The sequence below is a fragment of the Canis lupus genome, chromosome 35, assembly GCF_003254725.2.
Source record: "Canis lupus dingo isolate Sandy chromosome 35, ASM325472v2, whole genome shotgun sequence".
In the NCBI taxonomy this organism is placed as follows: Eukaryota; Metazoa; Chordata; class Mammalia; order Carnivora; family Canidae; genus Canis; species Canis lupus.
Window position 1 is genome coordinate 15594007 of NC_064277.1, and position 20710 is coordinate 15614716.

Genomic DNA, 20710 nt, shown 5'->3' on the forward strand with positions numbered 1-20710 from the left:
AAAGTTCTGCAACTGAGTCGATTATCAGAAACTCTTGTGACCTTGTGAAAATTCACCTCCATAGGTTTCCAAGATGTAGCAGATCTGGGCTGGGACCTAGGAATCTATATTTTTAAAAACTTCCCTGGTGATTCTGACTGGCAGCTACATTTGGAAACCTGTGACACTTAACCTTGGCAGGATGTCAGAATCACCTGGGGAGATTTTTAAAAGTCCTGTTGGTCAAGCCACACCCCAAACCAACAGGTCATAAAGCCTTGGGTGGGACCAGGCATATGGAACCTAAGCTAAGATTGAGAATCGCTGCTAAGATCCCCGAGGGACGCACATGTTCGCCTACGTAGCTCCTCCCTTGTATCTAGGACAGTGCTTGACATGTGGTAGGCACCCCGCAATAAAGCCAGGGACACTCTGTTTTTAAAGCACAGAAATGTTCCAACTATAGAGAAACACAAATGAAATACTGAGTTCCAGGCCAACCTATAAACGAACGGAGCTCCAATTTTATTTGTTGACCTGCAAGGAATTTGCTTTTACTGAACTTTGCCTTCCCCAGAAAGCAAAATCCAGTCTTTTGGCATGTGTGTGAGATGTTTAGAGCATCATTTAATTTCCTATGATGTGGGAGGGCAGGGTTCTGCAAAGAGCCCCGAGCTGCTCTTGGGACAGCACCTAGTTCAGGAGGAAAGAAAGGGTGGCTGGTGCCTGCTGCCACGTGGACTCTTTCCCCAGTTTGTGACAGGCACAAGGAATGCTCCACATAAATGCCAGGCCTCTGGTGCTCTGATGAGCAGGAAGCTCTGTGGAAGCACAGACCAAATCCTAAGTAGAAGCTCTACGACCGGGACCTGCCAGCCCCACGCTCCTGAGTCCTGGGACTCTGGCACAACCCGAATCTCCAAATCCCACTGTGCACATCTTTCCATGGTTCTCCTTCCCTTAATAAGGACATGTATTTGTTTTAATCATGAAGGCTTCTGTTATGTGCAGTGTTTAACTATCTTTAACTCACTTCCAACAAAATAGAGAAGAAGAAAAAGAAGGTCTACAGCCCCCTTCTTTGGACTGATCAGTCTGCTGAGAGCCGAATCCAGTTGCCCACGGATGCTACTACTCTACAACCTTGTGTGCCGATCACCTAAAAAGCAGAGGTGCTAAGAAATGGTAATTCAGCCTTATGGAAAACCGCAGTGGTGATTCACTGCCATCTTCTTTTTCCCTCAGTGGCATGAACACCTACTCTTTGCGACAGGTGACTCATCTGCCACTTTCCCCGCAGGTTCTTTTAAGTGAAAACGCAAAGAAGAGCAGTTTCTACCCTGCTGGATGAGCCTGGTGGGGAAGAGGAAACCTCATCCATGAGAAAGCCATGACTGTTCCTTTCTGTTCCCTCCCCATCCTTCAGACTGGCAACTTGAATTGCCTCCTCCTGCCTTCTCCCGTAACCACAAACACCTCCAGCTCCAAACACTGCTTCTTAAAAATAGCAGATGAAGGGCTTACTCTGGGCGTGCCATGGGTGGAGCTCATGCCTTCCTTGTCACCACTCTCCACTCTTCCTCCTGAGAGCTCTACATTGTCAACACATTGAAAGAAGCCATGAAGGCATGTTGCCTTGAACGTGCCTCTTGCTTACAGTACCTGTGTGGCTTGGCTGCAAATAAGCAAATACCTGGATTTCTTACGGGCAACATCCGAGTAGTGACTCCCTTCTGCCTCCTGTGGTTCCTGCCCACAGTCTGCAAAATACTTCCAGTGTTCTTTGGATGGAAGAATCAGGGACTAAGCCATTGCACAAATCATTAATTTTCCACCTCTTCCCTGCTCATCCTATGGCTTGGAAGGCTCCACATAAAAGTTTTTCTGGGATCCCTGGGTGGCGCAGTGGTTTAGTGCCTGCCTTTGGCCCAGGGCGCGATCCTGGACACCCGGGATCGAATCCCACGTCAGACTCCTGGTGTATGGAGCCTGCTTCTCCCTCTGCCTGTGTCTCTGCCTCTCTCTCTGTGTGTGTGACTATCATAAATAAATAAAAATTAAAAAAAAAAATAAAAAAAAAATAAAAGTTTTTCTGACGTCTTTTGACTTTTGCTAGAAAATGGCTCCACTCTTCTGTCTTATTGAGTCTCAAAGCAATGGTGAAATGAAATAGGACTGTATTTGATTCTAAGCATCATCTCTTTGTTTCTGGCAACGTTCTGGGAATAGGAATGTACTCTGCCCTTCGATGAAGAAACTTTTCAAAACCTATAGTCAGGGCCCAAGTAAGTGTTAGTATTTTCCTTCACACTCTTTTTTTCTCTCTCAATTTTCCTTGGCAGAAAACTAGCAGAGAGGTAGACTAAATGAAAATTCCTCAGTTTCTCATCTTGTATACTGCCAAGAACAGTGTGACCTGTTCTGAAACAAAATAAAATAAATAAAATAAAATAAAATAAAATAAAATAAAATAAAATAAAATAAAATATAAATATATCATAAGGACAAATGTACTGATATCAGGAAAGTTGCTTGAAATTCCTTGTGGGAAAACACGTCATGTATTCAGGCCACTCTGGGTTATCTGATTTTTTAAGATCCCAGCATAGTAGCTGTGTACAAACTTTTTTGGGCCCAGGTTTCTCTTCTAAATGGTAGCTCAAGGACAGTAAGCTAATTTTCAAATTACGCATTTGTCAAACATTTTTAGGAAGATAAATAGTGAGCAACCAACATTTGGATGGTGCTCAGGAAAAAAAAAAAAAAACATAAAAATCCCCAACCCCTCCTGTATTTGGTGTTGCTGTTTCAGAGGTCCAGATTGTAAGAGCAGTAATCATGGAATAAATCAGAACAGAGGGTCATGTGTGACAGTAAAACGGCGTGTAGCACCATCCCCTGTCATCTTTTTTTCATCAGCATTTCAGATGCCGGTTTCAGCATAAGGCCAAGAAACCCAAATCCCTAAGGAATTTATACGAATTCCACATAGGCTTTCTAATTAGTTAATAACTCCATTTATAAAATGAAATCTCTTATTTTATAGGTGGCAAAACCGAGGCCCAGAGAACTGGCTTGTATTATTAAGGTCATAGAGCTTTAGAGTGTGTTTTAATTAAAGGCAGAATCAAGACCAGGATGCTGTCTCTCCAGCTCCTACTTCACTGCCTCTTTCACTCTCTGCCCCATCTCGCTACGCAGAAGGCTACAGTGAACTCCGTGCAGGCTCCTAGGGTCTTGACTAACGTAGCTATGGCGTGTATAGAAAAGAGGTAAGAAGAATTAGCAAGGCTCCGTGAATTCCTGGATGAAGCTAAATTCAAGCCAAAGGAATGAGAGTGCTTATAGGGGAACAAGAAGAGCATGACCATTATCAGACAAATAAAATGAAAAGGATGTTGTTCTGGAGGAGGAAAGGGTAATCCGTCTAAGACTCATTTTGATTTATATGGCACTAAAACAAACATATGGAGCTCATCTGTGAGGATGTGGAGCAGGTAAGCAGACCAACATTTCAGAAGCAGTACCGATACCCCAGAAGGGAAGTTGAGGCTGGGAGAGATACCTAAGGAGGGCAGAAAAGAGGGAGGAGACAGACACCTAAATTTAAACTTTAACTTGAAGAGAGGGAAAGTAGTCAAGAAGATGGAAAGAAGCTAAGGCCATCAACTATATTATAGATATAGCCGAGAAACTAAGAAAGACGTGATGGAAGAAAGGCCACTGGATTAGACCACTGGTTCTCAACCTATGCTGAACAATGCAAGCACTGGTGAGCTTCTAGAAGAACCTAACCCAGAATGTGGTTGTTAATAACCACTGGATTAAGCTGTGTGGACACAGATGACTTTAGGGGTGTTTGGGTGGTTCAGTGGGTTAAGCGTCTGACTCTTGGTTCTGGCTCAGGTCGTGACCTTAGGGTCATTGGATCGAACCCCAAGATGGGCTCCACTCAGCATGGAGTCTGCTTAGAATTCTTTCTCTCCTTCTTCCTCTCCCCCAGCTTGCTCATGTGTGCTCTCTCTCTCAAATAAATAAATAAAATCTTTGAGAGAAAAAAAAAAAAAAAAGCTGTGCGACACAGATGACTTCAAAGAGAACAGTTTTATAGTCTTACTTTAAAGTAGCAGCATGGATATACTTTGTGACATCTTAAATGTGTTTTCCATCCTCAAGATTCAATGGATAAATTTGCATTATTGATTATCTTATTTTAAAGTTACGCATGTTAATGGGAAACAATGTGCTTGAATAACATTCAGCATTTGAAAATCGCATGCCTGGGATTACACTGGCTGAGCCTCCCACATCATCAAGCAAATGCTTGAATAAACAGATGGGCTTTGTACAAGTGCCCTGAAAGCCAGGAAACATGATTATGTTTCAATTTAAGGGAAGTAAACCTCTTGGAAAACATTGTGCCTGTGGTTTGCTCTCTCTTCAACTGGTTTTAAGCCTAGGGCTCGTTCATGGGAGCCCTGAAGCCAATCTCAACTCTTCTGATGGTAACATACTTGGTGAGTGAGAGGTAACGCAGATGAAGATCACCTTCTTATTCCTCTTGGTGATCTAGTGAGTTTACATTTGAAAAGATACCGTGGAGACCACACACACACACACACACACACACACACACACCCTACTCTTAGATGTCTGTCTCCATCATCCCAACACATCATCTGAGGCCTCTGCCTATATTCTGGATTCTAGAATAGCCCCTTCCGTTTGTTATAGAACAACACAACAAGATAAGAAGTTTGAGTCCAGCGCATGAGAACACCTTTACTGATTCTAGATAAATGATTCCCAGGGACGAGGTAACCTTATTGCTAGCAGCTTCTTCAATGTAGTAGCACATTTACAGCATTTAACTTGTTTTAGACAATGAAAAGGCTCAACAGTTAATACTTCCGGGCCCCTGGAGAAAGCAAGTAATAATGGAATACCCAAAGACATGAAGCATCTAAAGGGCAAGCGGGCTGGTTTAGGAGGATGGCTCTGTAGAGGGACATTGAATTCATAGCCAAAAGGGTAATACTGGTTATTATAAAATCTGATGTAATAAGGTTGGTGGGGGAGACAAGGAAAGAAGATAGAACTTAATGTTTCATTCAGATCTGTTTTGAAACAGGATTCAGAGAGGATATTGTACCATTTGGTATTAATTATTTTGGTTCGTGCACATGGCTAATTATTTCTACAGCATTTAAGATCCTTTTAAAACAAACATATTTTGCACATACACACCCACCTTTCAAAATATGCCTTTTATCCCCTCTTCCAGAGCTTTGAGGAAATAGCTGATGGATTGTCTTGGGGCAGTCCTCCGGGAATAAAAGTCGATTGTATGCTAAAAATGTAACTGGCCCCTAAAACTTGTATAAACAAATTAAGGGAAAAGACATTGCAGCACTTATAAACAAAATGACTCTCAGCTCTAACCTGCAGATTAAAAAAAATGTTCAGTAATAAATTTACTCCCAGCAGATTCCACTCTCTTTCCAAACTTGTCCTCCCCCCACGTTGCCCCAATTGTCTTCATGTCAGACCCATAATTCGGTTGTCTGGTTTGAACTCAACACATGAATCATTATATTTGATTTTTCTGTGAGGCCAACCTCCAGTAAGGATCATCTGATCCTTCCAGTGCTCTGCAGAACCAGGGCAGAAACTGGAGACAAGGGATTGCTGGCTGCCTCAGCAGTTTGGCACCTGCCTTCGGCCCAGGGCATGATCCTGGAGACCTGGGATCGAGTCCCACATCAGGCTCCTTGCATACAGCCTGCTTCTCCCTCTGCCTGTGTCTCTGCCTCTCTGTCTCTCTCTGTGTCTCTCATGAATAAATGAATAAAATCTTTAAAAAAAAATAAAGAAACTGGAGACAATGGGGGCCATTCTTGCCTAACCCCCGTGTGAACCACTTAGTGACTCTGGAGAAACAGGGCAACTAGTTCTCCTCCTGCCTGGCTGCCATTGGAGCCCGGGCTCCAAGGAGCCATTTGTAACCATCTGGAGCTTTATACCCCTAAAGCAAGAAGCTAGTTTTTGTCTTGGTACTGCAGAAAAAGGACAGGGCTGGCATCAGGGGACATTGCAGAGAAGCCACCTGGTGTCACTTGTTAGCACTGTCTGCAAATGCTCACGCTCTCGTACCGGTCCTGGCCCTTACCCTCCTCTCACCACCTTGGCTTCCATTACTGATCAGCATCACTGCTTCATTCCTGTCTGGTCCCTCTCCTGTTCTCACCTCTCCCCGCCTGAGCGAAATGAAAGGACACGTCCCCGCGGATCTTCCCACCAGCAGCACCACGGAGATGTCGCTGTCATTTCTTTGTACATGGAGGGTGATGTGGGGGCAGAGAGACACTTTAGAAGCCAGTGTGGTTCAGGTAAGATTTCAGATCCTTTGTGTCAGAATATAATGTGAACACCTTGCTCCCACTCCTACGACACAAGGTTCTCTATTTATATGTATATATTATATGTAGTTTATGTATAGGCTTAAATTCCAGCACTTTAATCCCCTATGCACACATTTAACAAACCTTTCTTCAATGCCTACTCTGCACTAATGACAAGAAGGAAGGATAATAACTAGTATCTATAAAGCACTATTATATGTTCATGCTTTCTTTTTTCTTTAAGGTTTATCTATTTTAGAGAGAGAAAGAGAGAGAGGGAGAGAGAGACTGTGTGAGTAGGCAGGGGGAGGAGCAGAGAGAGAGAATCTCAAGCAGACTCTCCGCCGATCATGGAGCCCAATGCAGGGCTTGATCCCACAGAGATCATGACCTGAGCCAAATCAAGAGACGGACGCACAACCCACCAACTGAGCCACCCAGGTGCCTTTATGTTAGGTGGTTTCTATGGCACACCTCGCTGAAGTAAGCATTCCTCCAGTTGCCATTATAATAGCCGATTGAATGAGATGATTCAGAGGTACAGAGACAGCTACAGAATATATGTGTACTTCAGCCTTTGTGACTGTACCTCCCCCTTTTCTATCTCCATTCCTGCCTGCTTTCTTCAACTCCCTTACCTTGTCATTTCACCTCTAAGAGAGTTTTTCTGGGAAAGTGAATGGTTGCTAAATGTCTAGTTGACAGCGTCAGAAATACAAAGGGAGTTGGCATGGAAAGCAGCACCTATCAAGCTCTAGAGTCTCAGCTTCCCAAGGGCAAGCATATGCCTTTCATTCTTCCCAACCCTGACACCAGCCACATAGTGCCCACATACATGACAGACCCACATTCAATGTTACACAAATTAATTCCATAACGTGTCTCATAATAATCCTAAATGCTTATGCATATTTGCTGACTGGGCTTCTATGGTGCCTCCACGGAAGAACCAAAACAAATCTAGAGACTGATTCAAGGTTCCACTAAGAGTAAATAAAGTATATAAATAAGCCATGGTATACATATGTCAAAGCCAGTGCTCTTTGACACGAATCGATCTGTTCAGCATGGTCAGTCTAGCCACAGAAGAAGGCAACGTGTTCCTCCACTTGGGATGCGTTCCTCCTGAGATTTTTAAGGTGAACCCTACTGAGGTGTGTTTCTACTCCCACCATATCAAACCAGCTGATTTTCACTGTATTCTCAAATTTTACCCGGATACTCCTCCTCTCAACCAATCTCCTCTCCATTCTGGTTTGTTTCTTGAGTTGGTCTGGAGTGGAGAGTGGATTTAGCGGTGAGTCTGGAAGCATTTCATGTTACTCAGGTGAAGGGCGGCATGATTTAGATGAGGGGTTTGCTGAGACAACTCCCAGAACCAGAGATCACCAATAAATGTTTGGGCTGTGACATCTGGTGAGATCTTTTTAAGTGATTTTGAACTATAGTCCCAACCAAAAATGGCCAAGTCAACAGGAATTTCTCGGGGCCTGAGGCAGGTCCTAGAAATCATTTTGATTATGAGACAAAGCATTTTGGCAGTAGGCGCTGGCTTTAATTTCCAAGCTCAGGACTTGAAAGTGTCTGGTTCACGAAGTTCGATAGCTAGAGTCTATTAAAAGAGGACTCTGCAGGATGACTACAGACCTCTTGGTATTTTAATTATAATAAACAATGGCACTTGGGCAGCTGGTACAACTTTGGGTCTGATGATCTGGTTTACAAAAAATAATTCCCTAAGTGAAGTTCCTATTGTTGACTAAGTGTCAACATTTTAGAAATAATTTCGTGCCAAAGTTCTAGATATTTTTAGGTTGTAAGGATAAAGACGGTCTGCCTCTAATTCCCAAAGATACGTTTACCTCTCATGTTCCAGGAACCCAGGCTTTTAGACCAATTGGCCTAAGATAAATACCACACTGGCCATTAATGTAACCTGCCACTTACATCCCACTTAGGAAACTGCAAGTGAGCCATTCATTGGGATTGTTCCATAAACATTGTATGGACCAGGGGAAGCATCAGGGTTGTGGGGTAGGAAGAAGAATCTGACCAGGTGTCATACATATCTCCTTGAAAGGACTTCCAATCAGAACAGGGGAACAGAGGGAGAACCTAGTGACTACAGTCTGAATGTGGCTTCTCCTGTCTTTCCAGCATGATGGGCACTAAGCTAAAAGTGTGCACGGTGCAATGAAAGCATAGATGTGTGTTGTCCCAATCAGAAATTTAATTTCTTTAAGTTTCTTCCTTCCTTCCTTCCTTCCTTCCTTCCTTCCTTCCTTCCTTCCTTTCTTTCTTTCTTTCTCCTTCTTTTAAAGATTTTATTTATTCATGAGAGACACAGAGAGAAAGGCAGAGACATAGGCAGAGGGAGAAGCAGGCTTCACGCAGGAGCCTGATGTAGGACTCAATTCCAGGACCCCGGGATCACGACCTGAGCCAAAGGCAGACGCTCAACCACTGAGCCACCCAGGTGCCCCTCTTTTAATTTGTTTCTTATTTTAATTTATTTTGAGAGAGAGCATGTGCTGGAGTAAGGGAAGAGATGGGCAGAGGGAGAGGGAGAATCTTAAGCAGGTTACAGGCCCAGCTCAGAGCCCTGTGTGGAGGGGGTTGGGGGGGTGGGGCTCGATCTCACGATCCTGAGATCATGACTTGAGCTGAAATCAGCAGTTGGACGCTTAACCTACTGAGCCACCCAGGTGCCCCTGATTTTTTTTTTTTTAAATAGTAGAACAAGGAGGATGAAAACGGCATGACCAGTTTTCAAAGTGTTTCTACTTCCTTCTATTTTATACTAGAGAAACATCTAAATGACATTCGGGGGCTTAACCTACGTAGGCCCTAGCCTGATCTGTAAGCAGGAGACAATTTATGACAAAACCAAATAGAAAAATCTCTTGGAAAATTATTTCACTTTTCAACTCTTATGTCAATTGTATCCAACGCATAGCACAGACTCTAGTCCACAGAGCGCATTCAAACTCGTAAATGGTGTTGAGCTGTGTTTAGGTAAGACAATGGCAATCTTGCTGGACCCAAACAGTCTGGAGTGACCTCATATTTAACAATTTTCATTTCTTTTCCTTCCCTTTCGTCCGCTTTAGGAACCTCCTTCTGCTTGTCTGCATTTACATGGAAGTGCTACCGTCTGCCTCTAGGTGTTAACCACCTTCACTCACATATCTGCCTGTGCTGGCTCCCCGGAGAGTCCTACCTCGGCCCACTCCCCATCTATACCAGTGTGAAAAAGAAAATTATTTCCTGCTTCTTTATTTGTTCCTCCGAGTTTCAACTCATTCTGACCTTTCTCTTGGCGCCAGAGATTATGTTTATTTTTGTGGCTAAATCTTGATCAGACCAATAACCACATTTAGAGAAACAATCTCGGAAGTCCACCTTTTATTACCTACGAGGCCTTGCTGAGATATGGAAACTCTACTCTCATTGTAGAGTTCATGACATGTCTGCCTGTTAAAAACAACAATAATAACGGTTCTAACACCACCTCCACCTTCCTGACCACTTGCCCTCCCGGAGGTTAGCTGGATGCTGGCAGTTTCCTAGGAAACGACATTATATCACACAGCAATTCACATGAATTCAGAAACCGTCCCCTAGCTAAATTCTGGCTCTGGCACCTGTCAGCTGACCTCTTTGCTGCCATGAGGTGCGGAAAGGGACTTAGAATAGAACAAAAGGGACTCTCAGATTTTGTCAATTGATCAAGAAATCTCACACACTGGAACATATGTATGTGGGGAATAAAACGGGCCTAAACCTTCAAGCAACCCACGTGTAACATATTCACAAACATCCTGTAGAGACTCTGGCCCAGAATAGAAGAGTCCTAGTTTCCATTAGCTACTAAAATGGGGGACTTAAAAAAATACGAATGTGTGATCTTTTTTTCCTCTTTTACTTTCTAGAAGGATGTTATGCATAGAGCCCCCAACCAGAGGGCTGTAACTTTTAATGATTTGCTCCTCGGTTATGCCGAGGGAACATTCCCCTCCTGCTCAGGCCCACACCTGTTTTAATAGACAAGCCATGCAGCGTAACGCAACAGGGCTGCAATCATTAGTAGACTTCTGTGACCCCAAGTAACCTGAGCTGGTGCAAACGACTCTTCTGGAAAGCTAGCACCCCCTTCCCGGTCACTATTAATCATAGGAAGTGTTGATAGTGCGGGGTAACATTGTGTGTGCTGACACTGGGTTGGGGGTGGGGAGGAAGAGGGCCAAGAGCAGCTATAAATTGCCGAGTGACTGTGTTTATATTCATCACACCTTGCAAAAGAGATTTCCTCTCCCTCTCCCTCTCTTGCTCTCTCTCCTGCACATACACACAATCAAGCTAACAAAATTCTGATCCCAGAACTGAGGATACAACTGCAGGTTTAAATAAAAGGTACAGCTAAGGAAGTTGGAGTTGCCTGATTTGCACATACTCGGCTTACATTCAGACCTGACTGCAAGGTCACATTTCCCCAGAAATATGGGATTACGGTTTTAAAAAAAAAAGATTATATTTCTTTATTCAGAAGAAACACACAGAGAGAGGCAGAGACATAGGCAGAGGGAGAAGCAGGCTCCCCAGAGGGAGCCCGATGTGGGACTTGATCTCGGGACCCCAGGAGCCAAAGGCAGATGCTCGATCACTGAGCCACCCAGGTGCCCCTGGGATTATGGCTTTTTGAGCTATTAAATACCCAAAGCTAATCACTGTTTGCCCCAATATCCATTCTCCCCATTTTCCTTGGAAATATACACCTTGATTTTGAACTGGACACATGGCTGTGCAGGTGGAAGGTTTGATCTTCATCCCCCCTTTGCAGCTAGCTATGCTGAGCCTAAATTCTGGCCGACAGTAGCTGACACGTAGTAAACAAAAGTGTTCTATGGTACCTCTGGCAAGTATCCTTGAAAAGAGGTCTGGGCCCTCCTTCTCCCTTCCTTCTTCCTGCTTTCTGGAATGCTGCTGTGAAGACTGGAGCTTCAGCAGCCATTTTGTGCATGAGAAATACACTAAAGATGTCAGAACAGAATGAAAGAATTGGGTTCCTGAGCCTCTGTGGCTGCCACATCTGTCCTGGAATCTTCCTTCTTTTATGTGACGGAGAAATAAATGTTTATGCTTCTTAACTTTTACTTTTGTGTGTGTGTGCACAACATGGCACTGTACCTAATTCTATAACAGAGACCTCAGAGGTCATAACAGACTTCATTTCACAGATAGGGGACCTAATGATTAAAGACCAACTGTGATAAATGTCTCAATCAGGGAAGCAGAGTTGGCAAATTAATTAATTACACTTCTGTTTAATCTTCTACTTCTAAAGATAGATGATGGAGGTTCTATTTTATATGCCCATCAGTATTTGTTAAATGAATATGGTTTTATATTTTACATGCCTGTGAATTTCTGAGCCTCCAAGGTCTTCCAATTGGCACATCAAATCTCAAATCACACATTTTCAAGGAGTAAGATATTAAACAAATACAAAATGTAAGGAGGCATAGTACTGAATGGACATGAGAACTGTTTTCTCTCCAGCTATGTTCCTTAGCTGATACATGTCTTAACCTGTATCCTAGTATTTAAATGTATCAAACTATGTTAATTTGCACTTATGTTTAAGGAAGCACTAACTTTTCAAATTTGAGGGATGAGTCAGTACCTGAAATGTTAAAAGTTATCTTTGCTTCAATACATACGCAAGATATCCAATATGCTACAGCCACAAAACACACCCCTAGACGTTTTCATAGAATAATCCTCTGAAACTAACAGATATCATGAAACCAACAAAACTCACTTATTAACTTCAATTAATGGGGAAAAATAAATCCGTGGTCTCTTCCTGGTGCATCCCCATTCTCCCACCCTACAATCTGCACTCCCACAAATCACTCTATGGCTATTAAAAACAGAAGGAAGTGTTCTTCCCCTATGTTACAGTACCTCTGAATCGCCTACTTAGTCTAAAACTCCATTGTTGTTGCTTTTTAACATTCAAAATGAAAACAGTAACAGAGAGATGGGCAATATGTCATTTCCCTTATTCTGTTCTACTTCTAGCAAAATCACCATCCGTCCATGTGGATGATAAACCCAATATCCAAAACGAGTTCTTCTCTTCTGCCCCCTGGTTAAGGCCCCCAGATTTGGAAGGACGATGAGCCATGGAGCAGCAGAGCCCTAATCTTACACCATGTGATCCATCTTTCACTTATTTGGTGAATGCCCGTGGATGGGGTTAACCTCTAACATTTGCATGCATCTATGGTTTCACTTTTGGCTTCTGAGCAATTACAGGCATTTAAAGATGTGCAAAAGGGCACTGTCTTCAGTGCTCCCTGCCCCCCCCTCCCCCCGCCCCCCGCAGCATGTCTGATAATCTTCTACATCTACTTAAATGCTAGCTGCTTACCTTAACGATAAACTGCCTTTCCTTATTTCATTCCACCAGGACGGAACCCTTGACTTGAGACTATTTGCCTTAGAAAATGAGTTTTCTCTAACCCTGCAAAGGATGACTGCTGTGTATAATGGTCTCTGAAATGCTAACAGAAACCAAGAAATCACCTGTCACGAACTATGAGGCTATTAGTTATGAAGAGCAATATTGATATTTACCTTCTGACTCTTCATGCTGGAGGGCAAAGCAGAGAAAACCTGGATTTTCCTGGCTCCTGCTCCAGATAAAGAGACCATCTGCGTCTTAGCACTTCTGCCTTTTTGGGCGGGGAAATAATGCTAGTGGTGATAATAACGTCCTGATTATCATTCAAAGCACTTCCACACGCATTATTATCTGATCTGCTCCTCCCAGGGATCCTGCATGAGGTGGGTATTATGAATATTATAGTGTCCAGAAGAGGGAATTGATGCAGAAGGTTAAATGCTATGCTCCAGGCAACCAGACAGAGAGCAGCAGGGCTGCCGCGTCAGCTGTCAAGTTCACCAGGAGCCTTTCTTTTCACATTAACCCCCTGGACATATTTTAAAAATGTAACTGTTTTCCATTTGGGTCCACTCTCTTCTCCACTAATAACAATCAAAGGCCTGAAAGGTATACATGTATCAAAGACCAGAAGCTCCTGAAACCGCTCTCCCGTTGGCTTAACAAAGTCTCAAGAGCAGACATTAAGCAATGTCATGAAAGCACCTGGTAAACAAACAAGGTCTTTAGAAAAGTTGAGACACCTACAGGAGAAGAATGACAACTGTTTCTTTCCAGTGTCTAGGTGGGGAAGGATGAAACAGGTGATGGGGAGTAAAGAGTACAGTTCGTCAGTATGGGCACTGAGCAATGCATAGAATTGTTGAATCATTGTATTGTACACCTGTGACAAATGGAACACTGTGTGTTAACTATACTGGAATTAAAATAAAACAGTTACTAATGTAACAACCTAAATATTTTTGCCTTTTTTGATATAAAAACAAAATGTTCTCCTATTTGGAAATACGAGAAAATTAAAAAATATACAAATTGCTCATAATCCTACCAAACTGATATAGCCACTACTTGGATTTAGCTTATTTTTGGCATATATATTATCTATAATGTGTGTGTGTGTGTGTGTATAATATAATATATTTAAAGTTCACATATATCTCTGTGCATTTGCAAAATTGGAATAATTCTGAATGTATTTTAAACTCTACTTTCACTTAATATTGTACTGCTAGAATTACAGGATGCAATCAACTATTTTTTTAAAATTAGTTAAAGGAGGGATAAAATAAAACTGGATAAAACCTCCAGCACAGCTTGTAACTAATTGTCAAATTCAAAATCACTTGGCAAATGGTAAATAATTTTGGCATATAAATTAACGGAGCGAAATCTTAATCAATCTGCAAATATTGATTGAGTCCCAAGCAGCTGGAGGCTGCTTCGAGGAGGCAGGCTTGGGGCGGCAGGGAGACCGTGTCCCTGATGCTGGGAACTTATATTCTGAAGCCTCAGAAATCAGAGAAATGCCATGTATTTCAGTAGAGCTGGACCAATTTGCTTTCACACTACCTAGAAAGATAGGTTTTACATAGCAAATGAATGGTATAAACCATAATCCAAGAATAGCATTTAATTTACTTACAAGAAGGAACCATTCTAAATACTTTAAAAATACCCAACTGCACACAAATATTTTGTTAACTAAAAATAAGCATCTTTTCAAACACCTATATGTGCTAAATATGAGCCAATAGAAGAACTAAAAATGATGTACTTACATTCCATTTAAGTTTTAACTTTCTCTAAGCCTGTGAACGAGGATTTATTATACCAAACAAAAACTGATGATCTGCTCTGCAGATGCCAATATTTCTAATTAACACTAGCCGTATTTCGGCTGGTCAGGTAAGAGGAAATGTGATCGCAAAAGATATACAATATGCTAATCTGTTTTTTAACCGATATTTAAATTGAATTGATAGAAGTGTTTTAATTTGTTTAATCCCAAGTGTCTAAAGAGGTCACAGAAATTTACATATTTCTTTGACTTCTTTCCCTACTGGACTATATGATATTATAAAATTTCTGTATTATAATGACCCTATGATTAAATCCAGGGCAGACCAGCATCCCTAAGGCAGTTTCTTCTGCATAATGTTGTTGATATACATTTTTAAAAGTCATATTAAAAAAATAAACTCAATCAGTCAAAGCATTTTGCAAATCTCACCCACTTCTCCTTTATAAAATTGGAAAGAGTATTAGAAAAACAGATAGGTGAACATCTAAAGGAATGCCAAGAAGGAGACTGTGCTTTAAAAGAAGGGTTGGCACACAGCCTACACCCTCTCAAGTCCCTGGCCTCACCAAACCAGGGCCAGACCAATGAGAAAGGAGGAAAAAACAATTAAAAGAAGCAGAAGAGGGCAGCCCAGGTGGCTCGGCAGTTTAGCGCCACCTTCAGCCCAGGGCATGACCCTGGAGACTTGGGATCAAGTCCCATGTCGGGCTCCCTGATTAGAGCCTGCTTCTCCCTCTGCCTGTGTCTCTGCCTCTCTCTCTCTCTCTCTCTCTCTCTCTGTGTGTGTGTGTCTCTCATGAATAAATAAATAAATAAAATCTTAAAAATAAATAAATAAAAGAAGCAGAAGATACAGAGAGAAACAAAAGACAAAGGAGAGAATGAAAAAGAAGCTGAGAGCAAACAGGAGAGAAGCTCACAGGTGGGATGGATGGGTGAGCTGACACTTCAAAGCCCTCCAGCACAGAAATGAAATGCAACATGATTCCATTTAGTCCATCATATATCTGGCCCCCAAAGTATCCGTTCAGATGAAGTGGATTTCATTTTGGTAATGGCTGCAGTAGCTGGCACTTCTGAAATGTGCACAATCAATGGACTCCTTTAGGACACTGGAGAATGTGGCTTTAGTCAAGTGGAGAATTAGAGAGAGGAGCTTTATGGGGCAGGAAGGGGGCCTGTGATATGAGGCAGAACAAGAGGTCCCACCAGAGAAGGCTGCAGGGCTTTGTGGGTGCTCCAGTAACTCCTCCTTCAAGGAGGCTCGGGGGATGTCCTGGGCCTGCTACAGGAGCACATCTCTATTTGAGGCACATCCTATGTTATTCCTACAGGCCTGCAATCAGCACCTGCATTCTTATATCTGTAATAGCTTCATAGTATGGGTTCCAGTTATAAATGATCTAGCCACCACTTACAAATGATGTAGTATTTCTTATTTGTGCCTTAGTTTTTCCACTGATATATATTTAAAGATTTTATTTATTTATTTATTCATGAGAGACACATAGAGAGAGGCAGAGACATAGGCAGAGGAAGAAGCAGGCTCCCCATGGGGAGCCCGATGAGGGACTTGATCCCAGGACCCCGGGATCATACCCTGAGCCAAAGGCAGATGCTCAACCACTGAGCCACCCAGGTGCCCCCATTGATTCAATATTTACTTATTTTATTTTCTATCTGCTTCATATATATATATATATATATATATATATATATATATATATAATTGCCTTTTACCTGTATATACAGGTAAAAGGCAATTATTAGCAATTGCCAAGGGAAAGGGAAAAGAAAGATGGGCCCTCTTGATCAATTCTACCCACGTTTCTTGATAAAGGAATCCAGGCCATTCCAAGGGGGAGGTCTGGAAGTCATCCCTTTATCAGGTTAATAGCATCACTTCTAGATGAGACTCATTTATCTTCTCTACCTCCATATGCACTTTGTAGTGATTTTCCTATTGCCGATAACAGCCTGGCTACAGAACAACATGAAATATCCGTGTTTTTCTATGCAAAGATACATTTTACAGGAACCACCATGACATAAACCATATGATCACACATTGTAATGACATTCTAAAGATGTAACAGTCACTCAATGAACAAATTCTTTAGTACCTGTTATGTACCTAGAACTGCACCAGAAGCTTTACACCAGGCACACGTGCACACACACACATACATACACACACGCTTCCCCCATTAAAAAGGAACTCACGATTCAGATGAGAAAAAAAGGCTCACACATAACAAAATTAGAGTGCACACTGTACGGTACAGCCAATTAGCAAGCTAGAGGGTTTATGAGAAGTTACAGTGGCTTCCCCAACTTTTCTCACTCTAAAACCATAGTTTAAGCCTGCTTAAATATCAAATCTGGTTTCCCACAACTGATTAACCTGAAAATGGTTTAGCACAACACTAATCCTTTAATTGAACAATCTATAAATGCCCTCTCTTAACAAGTTCCACAGAGCCCTTTCTTGGGCTCACCATGATGAGGCACATCTAGCATATTATGCAATGTTCATTTTAATGAGCACCTCTGGACCTTAATGAAATATCATAGGTCCAAGTGAACATCAATTAAAGAGAAAATGTCTCAGAAGGTACGGATGGTGATGCATCATCAGTGGCATCTTACCCTGGGCTGTTAGTGCTCAGAGGACACCCCTGCGGTTTGGAGGGGAAGGTGGCCCACCAATCAGTAGCCCTCACCTCTGGCTGGTATGAGGACAAGCTGGGGCCTGAGAGGAAAGGTGTGAAGCCCCGCACATGAATCTTATGGGGATACTGTTGAAGGAAAAACTCTGAAAGAAGGGAAAGACATCTGAATAACATATAACAACTTTGGTAAAATCTGTCCATTTTCTTATATTTTCCCAAGGAAAGAGGAGAGTCTAGCATGAGCCCCACCCCCTTTCGAAAATGTCTAATATTGCAGACATGCAAAAAAATCTGCCCGGCTTCATGGCAGCAGGGATCCCTGCTAACTAGGCTTCAGAAGAACACTTCTCCGACCGGTGGAGGACAGGCACCTGCTCCTGACATACCTGGCATCTCTGCAGATGTGCCGAGCAGGGAACAGGGTGAGAAAGGCAGCCCCTGGAAAAACCAAAACATTCCCGCTCCCACTCCCCCAGCAGGCAGATCCTGGATGTGCTCAGACCCCACCATCACATCAACAGAACACCAAAGGGAAGAGAAAATTCTGGGATTATCAGGAAGGCACAAGGATTTGGAAGGGATATGTTACTGCCCAGACGCGACTTCACTGATTCCCATGACTAAGCCACCTTAAACAGAAAACTCTTTTCTCAGGCACAAACAGTGAAACTTTAAGAACTATAGCCTTGGTACTTGGGATCCAAAGCAAATATCTGCAGGAGACGTGTCTCTGAGGAAACAGCTGTGGACAATTCTGCAGTTTCTTTATCTACTACAGAAGCTGATGTGTGTCCCTAGCCTACCAGATGGCCCTCTGTGCCGGGTTACAAAAGTAGGGGCATTTGCAAAATTCTTCATCCCTCCTTCTCTTATCCTGCTGATAAGTTTCTGGGGGTCAGATGGAAACTTAAAAAAATATATTTACTTATTTGAGAGAGAGAGAGCAAGCAGGGGGAGGGGCAGTGGAAAAGAGGATCTCAGGCAGATGCCCTGCTGAGCAGGGAGCCCAGCATGGGGCTCGAACCCAGGACCCTAAGATCATGACCTGAGCTGAAACCAAGAGTTGGACGCTCAACAGAGAAGCCACCTCATTGCCCCCAGAATAGAACCTTTTATCAAATTTTGGAACATGTGAAAGGCTGGGCCCTATCGATTCCTTTTGATTTATAAATGGATGCTGGGGTATCCCTGGAATAATAATACTTGTGTCTTTGGTTTTTCCCTATTCATTGCCTTCCTTTGACGCAAATGTAAGGGCTCTTTCTATTCCAAATTTAGCTATTTATGCCCTGTTCTGGGTTGGCATCACCTGTGGTTGACCAACATTGCTTTGAGATTCAGAACAGTTCAACTTACTTTGGAAAATAAACTCCCCTGAGAAAGGCCCATGGTCATTGCACTGTCTTCTTCCACAACAATAAAGAACAAGGGAAGAAAAAGAGCCTGATAAAAATGGATTCTCTGTCCAATTAGCTATAGATTTTCCAGAAGAGCTTTCTTCAGACACTTGTACAATGTAACGTTATCCACAGACCCTGGGCACTGTTTCCTTGCCCTCACAGCACTGCTGCCTGCAGGATGGCACATGGTACGCTAATAGCACACTTATTATTAGATTTTCTGCATGGTTACATAAGCCTACAAAAGGGAAAAATGTAAATGATTCAGGAAGATATTCTTCATGTGGTTCTCATGAAATCTTTAATATCTTAAGACTTAGGAAGAACCCTCCTGGCAAGATACAATCAATTTCCATGCTTCATTAGGAAAAAAAGTCCTTTCAGTAATGTTAAGAAAATGGCTATAGGCAAAAGAGGGAAAAATCACTCTCTGGACTGAACAAGACCCCAAGGCACTTTGGACTAAATCCTCCCTTCGTGCCCACAGCATATCTGAATGAAAAGAAATGTTCGCTTTAGGGTCTGTAGGGATTCTATTTTGACTAGGCTGTCGATCCACAGAATTGCACTTAATTTAGCAGAACTCATTATCAGTCAGCATATGAATCTGAATGGACCATACGTTACACCGACCACAGGGCCCACCCCTCGAACAAACACTGCCGTGGTAGGACAGGGCCAGCTGACATTGGGTGTAAGGCCTGGAAGGGGCGAGAACAGCTTTGGAGACTCATCATGTATATCCCGAGGTGCTTCAAAGGTAAGAGCAAATCACACCAGCTTATTACTTGCCTTTCATTTAAAAACTATAGCTTTTTAAGATGCAGTTGCCCTTTGTTTCATAAAAGCCAAGAACACAAAAATAAATTTCTTAAGAATGCCATTTACATTATGTTTTCTGACAATTGAATAATTGGTTGGCAACTCTGAATTCACTTTTTTAAAAAAAATCCAAATGCTGACACCAAATTCCACTGTTTGGTCTCAAAATAACCAGTCTTTAGTACTGTCCAATTTAAAAGTGTTGTCAGACTGTAGTTGTCTTCACTCAGGGAAGGTGTACTTTGTGCACAACAGATATTGTTGAATTCAGATATTGTTGAAAGGGCAGGGGCATGCAAAGAAATGCCTTCAACCACCTAGCAATCTCGTTTCAAAGTTATTTAATGAATAAACGAATGAATTCATTATTTCATTCATTCATTCACACGAAGTGCTCCTATCAATTTATTTCCAGCATCCTCAAGAATTACACCTCAACAGTTCCTGCATATTTAAATTAATAAAATCAAAACGAACCCCATGTATAATTACAAATAAAGAGCAACATATCATTGTTTCTGCCCAAAGCCAAAAAATATGTTGACCTCAAAGGAAGTAAATTTGAAACTATTCCACTGGACTGAACAAGGCATCCTCTCAGAAAGCTTTGGCACACGAGTCGGCTGATTGGTCATGTGATCGTGTTCCATTCTCATCATTCTCAAATTCATTTCTTTTTCTTTCTTTCTTTCATTTGTTTTTTTTAGATTTTATTTATTTGTCCAGGAGAGACACAGAGAGAGGCAGAGACATTGGCACAGGGAGAAGCAGGCTCCCTGCAGGGGAGCCCCATGAGGGACTAGATCTCAGGACCCCGGGATCATGACCTGAGCCGAAGGCAGATGCTCAACCACTGAGCCACCCAGGCATCCCTCAAATTCATTTCCTGACGGTAACCCAGGATACTGCTCTTCCTAGTGGCAGAGATCTGAAGGCAAAGGCTCTGCCTTTCTGTGTCAATTAAGTGCAGAATTTGAAAAGATCTTCCTTCCTCCCTCTGTCCTTCTCATCAGTGCTGATTACATGGGCTGGGAGAGGTGCTGGAGAGTCACACATGAACAGGTTATGTTCCCTGTTCTCCAGGAGGCCATCATCATGTGGGGGAGGCAGACACCAACCAAGCCAGCCCAGCATGCTGCGTCAAGGCTGCTCCGTTGGCCATGGGA

The 20710-nt window shown here is 42.5% G+C and overlaps 1 protein-coding gene across 14 annotated transcripts in view; it reads right to left on the reverse strand.

Moving 5' to 3' along the window:
• The window catches only part of ATXN1 (ataxin 1), a 413020-nt gene that overhangs the window by 46360 nt on the left and 345950 nt on the right, over nucleotides 1–20710 (reverse strand). The window contains exon 7 of one of the 14 annotated variants that reach the window (XM_025443971.3): nucleotides 5231–5354. The exons of the other annotated variants lie outside the window; for them this stretch is intronic. The gene's annotated coding sequence lies outside the window, so the exon portion shown is untranslated. The remainder of the gene's footprint in view (nucleotides 1–5230; nucleotides 5355–20710) is intronic. 14 annotated transcript variants of the gene reach the window in all.